This window comes from Nymphaea colorata, unplaced genomic scaffold, assembly GCF_008831285.2.
Source record: "Nymphaea colorata isolate Beijing-Zhang1983 unplaced genomic scaffold, ASM883128v2 scaffold0602, whole genome shotgun sequence".
Classification (NCBI taxonomy): domain Eukaryota; kingdom Viridiplantae; phylum Streptophyta; class Magnoliopsida; order Nymphaeales; family Nymphaeaceae; genus Nymphaea; species Nymphaea colorata.
In genome coordinates this window covers 93227-99030 of record NW_022205108.1, presented here as the reverse complement: position 1 = coordinate 99030, position 5804 = coordinate 93227, and the positions used below count along the sequence as shown (strand labels likewise).

At 44.8% G+C, this 5804-nt stretch overlaps 1 non-coding gene across 1 annotated transcript; it reads right to left on the bottom strand.

Annotated features, from left to right (window-relative positions):
• Positions 1 to 2742: 2742 nt before the first annotated feature.
• Positions 2743 to 2816, bottom strand: TRNAV-CAC (transfer RNA valine (anticodon CAC)). Its single transcript has one exon. It is a non-coding gene; the product is annotated as a tRNA-Val (tRNA).
• Between the last annotated feature and the right edge of the window lie 2988 nt (positions 2817 to 5804).

Here is a 5804-nt window from a genome sequence, read left to right as displayed (position 1 = left end):
CTTTCGAGAGAGATAAGTCTAAGACTGCCTTTAGGTGTCTAAGGATATCCTGATTCCCAATTTCCTGTCTTCTCGGACAAAAACTGAAAAATTGAGTTATGTAGCGTTTGCTGGTCCTGATTAGACAGTCATGAGTATGTGATCCTGGCTATATCTTCCGTCCAGTGACGATGTTTCCTTAAGGAAAAGTACTTGCTGCAGTGTATTTATGACTTCAGTTTCAAATTGCCGCTTGGGCATCGAAACTGAAGCTATAGGCTCCATCATCGGCGTAAATTCCATCGAAGACACGCAGATATAGTTAGAAATATGAGCTGTTTCGGGTTTAAATGAGTCTGATCAGTCTCATTTCGAAAACCCCCTACTGGCCCTCAAATAATCGCCCTCACTTCGTTTGAGGTGGTCCAAGTGCCTTAATAGGTCTCTTAGTAGTCGATGAGTTGTAGTAAGTCGTCAATGGTGATTGGAGTTTGCTGGTTAATTTTCCTGAAAGCGTTAGCTTGTGCGTATGTATCGTTGTCGAGCCACTTGATAGAGACGTTGATGGTGAAGTAGATAAGGAGAATGAGGAAGAGCTTCTTGTTTTGTCCCCAGCGTTGCTGGTCATCCACTTGCTACAGCATTACAATTACTATCACATTATAATCCCCTGGAGTTTGGATCACGGACAGCATCGACAGGTAATCAATGCCCATGAAGCCATGCTTTCAGGGACAGAAAGATGGGTTTATTTTATTTACTCTTGCAGCATCACTATAACATACCCATCTCAGGGTCCATTTCCTCTTACTACTGGGGGGCCAGTCCAAACAGAGTCTTCTCCAGCTTCGAGTAACTCTGGGAAATCGTGAGCGATCCCACGTTGTAGAGGATGTCACCATCTTCTTTGTCCTCCATGGGAATGCCAGCTCCAACTCTCCCGATGAGAAAAACTGTCTCTGCTGGTCTTCTTAATCCTGCCTTCCCTATCTACGGGCACATTGGTGGGTAGGGGATTGTTGCGACCTTCGATTTGGGCGGCCATCTTGCGGGTGAGGATGATGGAGTGCGTGGGAGTTGGCGTTTGAGGGGACGAGGTGGCGTGGCTTGGTGTCATGGGGCGCTGGCGGTAGTGGTAGAGGACCAGGAAGGGGGCATTATCAAGCGTGGGTGTACTTTCAGCTTGCAAACTGCTCTCTTCTTCCATCTTATATAAATAATGGATGGAGCTGATGTAGTCTTTTGCGATGAGATACACATGGCGGGCAGGAAGAAGCAGAGTGACTGCCTGCATGCCATTATAATTATTACGATATAACTGTGCATGAGCCAAGGACGAGCTTTGGTATGGATAAGCGACCCAACCGTACATTTTAAACTAGATAGGATAGACGAGTTGTGGCAGTCCGCGGGTTGTTTTTACGCGGCCTCGAGGAACAGTCTAGAAACGTGATAAATTACTATGACTTCCTTCTGGTTGCCAAGAAACTAAACTTCCGCTTTGAGGAGTCGGCCCACCTGATGGAGCTGAGGAAATACTTCTTCAGTCACAAGAATCAGCTACTGAACAAAAAGCTTGCAGCACTTCTATGCATAGAGGAGCAATCGCTGTTGGATGTGGCACCGGAAAGAACTCCAGATAAAATGTAACATCATTAAGATGCAGAATAATTCGGTTTCGAGTGGGATAGCAAATAGAATCTATTCAGTAGTTGACCAACTAGGATGAATAAGGTAGAGATTCGGTGACTTAGGCCAGTCGAAGGAGAAGCAGAATAGGGTTAAGTTATTCCCTATGGACAGTCGCATCGATTGCATAGCGAGGAGAAAGTAGAGGAGAGCCAGGAGTATAGATAGAAACTCACTATAATCTTGTCCATTAAGGTGGCTTAAATGGTAAGGAAACTCAAATTGCTTGCAGAGGAGTGCCTGGATTTTAGGATCAGCAGTCAGTCACCAACATCTATACAAGCTTCTCCAGCCTGACCCAAAATGAAATCCCTTACTAGATCTTTCGCAAAGGTGTGGTTGCTTTGCTGAGACAAATGGAGGCTGAATTTTTTAGAGAAAGATTGACTATGAGTGAAGACGACATTCGGCACTCTACAGCATCCTCGACGTTGATGGAGAGGGTAAATTGCGCAAGGACCATTTGAACTTGCTTAATAACGAGACGGAAATGGCCAAGCTCATCACCAAATTCTATGAAGCAAGGATAAACAAGCGCATGGTCAAGGTAGTTATCCTTATACTTAGAATACTCTCTTCAAGTTGGGTAAAAATTCAAACAGCATTCAAATATACCAAGTCAAGAATGCCTCAGTTTTGGAGTTCAGGACCATCGAAGACGGACTGCTTGAGCCGCAGAAGAAGTAGAGAGTAAGGCCCAAACAGCCTCACTTCGGCCTATCAAAGGAGGACCAAAGCAATCCCCAGCTCGCTTGGACAACCGTCAAAATAAGAGTCACTAGGAACATACAAACGAGAAGGCTAGTCAACTCTGTAGCGTGAGCGTGAGAAGATAGAGCGTATAATCCGAAGTTCAAATAAGAGAAAAAGCGAGTGGGAATGATACAATCGCAAACAAATTGCGAAAGCTGTTCATCCACAAGGTGATCCTTCCCCGCGAGAAGTTGCTGGAATAGTAGAAGCAGAAATACCTCGGAGGGATAAACAAGACGCAAAGCAGTCACATAGTGGCCAAGCTGACCTGATTTTAACTCGTCTGCCTTTTCAAGTATGATATATGTTGATTGACAAAAATGCAACTACCCGGGCTCGAACCGGGGACCTCTCGCGTGTGAGGCGAACGTGATAACCAACTACACCATAGTTGCCAATTAAATATCCTATCGCTGCAGTCCATAACTACCCGATTATTCAAGCACCAAATAGAATATCTATGGCTATTAACTCCGCTTCCATTAATTATTTATGAGGAGCTCCGACCATCCTAATGCAACTTCCTCTGGCTTCTGGGGCAAATTTAAGGTCGGCTGGGGTGAAATCTCGGGTGAGCCTGGCAAGGTGTTCAGTTAAGGGGAGGGAGCAGAAAAATTAAATTAATTTGGAGTGAGTTATAGTTTTGATGACTGATCAGCAGAGGATGTTCGATATGCTCGAATAATACAAGCAGGCCAAGGAGTCTGCGGTCCTGCCGGTGAAGCTGCGCCTCTACTTCACCACTCTCGAAGAAATGCTACACAAACATCATCACGCCGACCCAAACAGGCAGCACATAGTCGATCCCTCCTTCATAACCGTATTTCAAAAGCTTACCGATCTCGAACGCGCTGCCTTCCTGCACTGGATGATCGTCCATGTGGTGCGTCACTTCGGACCATTGAAAAGCACCAGCAGCATCGAAAGCAGTCCCGACTCGCCGATCGGCAACGTAGAGACTTCCTGCAAGCTGGAAAGCGTTAGCTTCGGCCTCGCCAGCTGGAATAAAGCCAGATTTAAACTGGACAGGTGGGCACGCAGCATCAATGTTGTCAGCAAACAACGCAACATCTTGCTCAGCTTGGAAGAATTTCTCATGCGTCGCTCTCGCAGGCACAAACACACGCTAGTGCTCTAAGCTGTTAGCAAGAGAGTCCCTCCTGAGCATGCAAAGCTTACTCTGTATTTCTCAGAGTCTATTTTTAAAGAGATTGAGAAGGAAGTACAGGAATGCGTATTGGAAGCCCATAAATCGCGCGTGCTTCAGTTAGAGGGATTGAATGAGTAAGATGGAGTCAAACCGGACAAGTACCTTGTCTTTTTGGGATCTTAATAATCACTGCTTTTCTCAAATACAAGGGACTGGTCCTCGAGCGGCTGGCTCAAGACAGCCTCAATTTCAAGATAATCCACGGAAAGGACAATTACGGCGCAAGGGTAAGCCGCAGTTCAAAGATCAATAAATTATTCAAACTAGAATTCGACTCATAGCTTCCAGTCAAGGATATGAAGACAGCCATTGCAGAGGCATTCCGAAAAAAATTCAAATTTAGAGTAGAAGAGACAGTGCTGGAGGAGTTTTCCAAAAGGTACCAAGCTGTCTATGAAAAATATCTATTTGGAGGGCAAATTTACGATCAAATCAACTTGAGAGAATAGGGGATTTCATAAAGAGATGATGTGTATTTCAGTAAAGGAGTGGAAAATGCTCTCACGCCAAATACCATAGAATTCGTCCTTATACGTGTCCTGAATGCAAATAAAGGCAGCCTTTGCAGAGTCTTTGCATCCCTCTCCATCGGGAAAGATGTTCCTTAGCAACTTCCAGTTTCATTTATGCTGGAGTTTAGTCAGATGCTGGAACGTGGCAATGAGGAACAACTGCTATGGAACAAACACAACAGGAGGAATTCTTCAGCATTGTTTCGTCAGATCCAAAGGAAGATGATCTTAGTATCGAAGTGGGCAATGAACCACCTGAGTCCTCACGCTCAACCAAGGCTACTGTTGAATAGATCAAATAGGAGCAATTATGGGTGGAGAAGAAACTATGCAGGATCCCCACTGAGCCGTTACAGATGGCAGCTGATATCCTATAGGGTTTGAGACAAAAGAGCATATGATGTTTAAGGAGTGGAGAAGAGCCAAAGATGGCGGACTTGTCTGTGCAGATGCAGAGCTAATCGCTGACCAAAAGAAGATGATCAAGAAGATTATCGCTTCGATCGGTAATAACATCTTCAAGATTATCCGCAGCGGAAGTGGTTTTATGAACATGTGCCTGCCAGTTGTTATCTTTAAGCGAGAGTAATTCATATCTTAAGTAGGTCCCACCTCCAGTCGATAGCTCGCAACTTCTCATACGCTCCTCTTTTCCTAGATAGTTGGCAAAAAATAGATGCCCTGTAACGCTTCAAGAACTGTGTATTGTTTGCAGTGTCGAATTGCACTCTCAGTATCAGCATGATGAAGCCATTTAATCCTATTCTTGGAGAGACCTACCAGAGTTGGGTGGGCGGATGCCCTTTGTACATGGAGCAGGTGAGCCACCATCCTCCCGTCTCTGCATATTATTTCTGCGGTCGTGGATACAACATGCATGGCAACATATAGGCCAAGATCAGCATCAGTGGTCTTAATGGAGGCAAATGCTGGAGTGAAAAGCCCACTTTCATTGATTTTGCAGACGGAACCCGTGTTTCCCTCATTTTCGCTAGGATGATCATCAAGAATGTTATCATCGGATAGCGAGAGTTCAACTTCTATGACAAAAGTAAATTGTATCTTACTTAGTCTTCGTGTATGATATGAAAAACAACTACTTTGCTGAACTCAACTTCGGCCCACGCAAGAAAGGGTTTTTATCAGCTACAAATGATCCTGAGGATCTCATTCACGGAAGCATCTACCGTACAACCACTGCTTTCCTAACGAAATTCAAGTCAAAACCAACTGGAATCTACCCCGCTAAGGAGGACTTGCCAAGGAGATTTGCAGTATCGAGGGAGTTTGGAACGAAACCGTGAGATTCGATGGAACGAATACGTTGATTTTAGGAAATACTTGCCTTACGATATGGAAGACGAAGCCAACCCACTACCTTCTAACTCTCTATACCGGCCCGATCTTGCATACGTCTGCAAGAATCAGATGTAGTTGGCTCAGGAGCACAAGGAGAAGTTGGAGAACCTGCAAAGACATGACCGTAAGCTGAGGGAGGCATACGCAAGCAAAAAATGATCCTTCCTTTTTAAGCATGGAGTCATGCGTGATTACTTTTCAATTTATAAAATTTTAGTATACACCTGGCAGATGCTTGATGATACATAAGATCAACGCGCCTTGCGTGTAAAGGCCACGATGCCCACTGTTACCACTGCAAT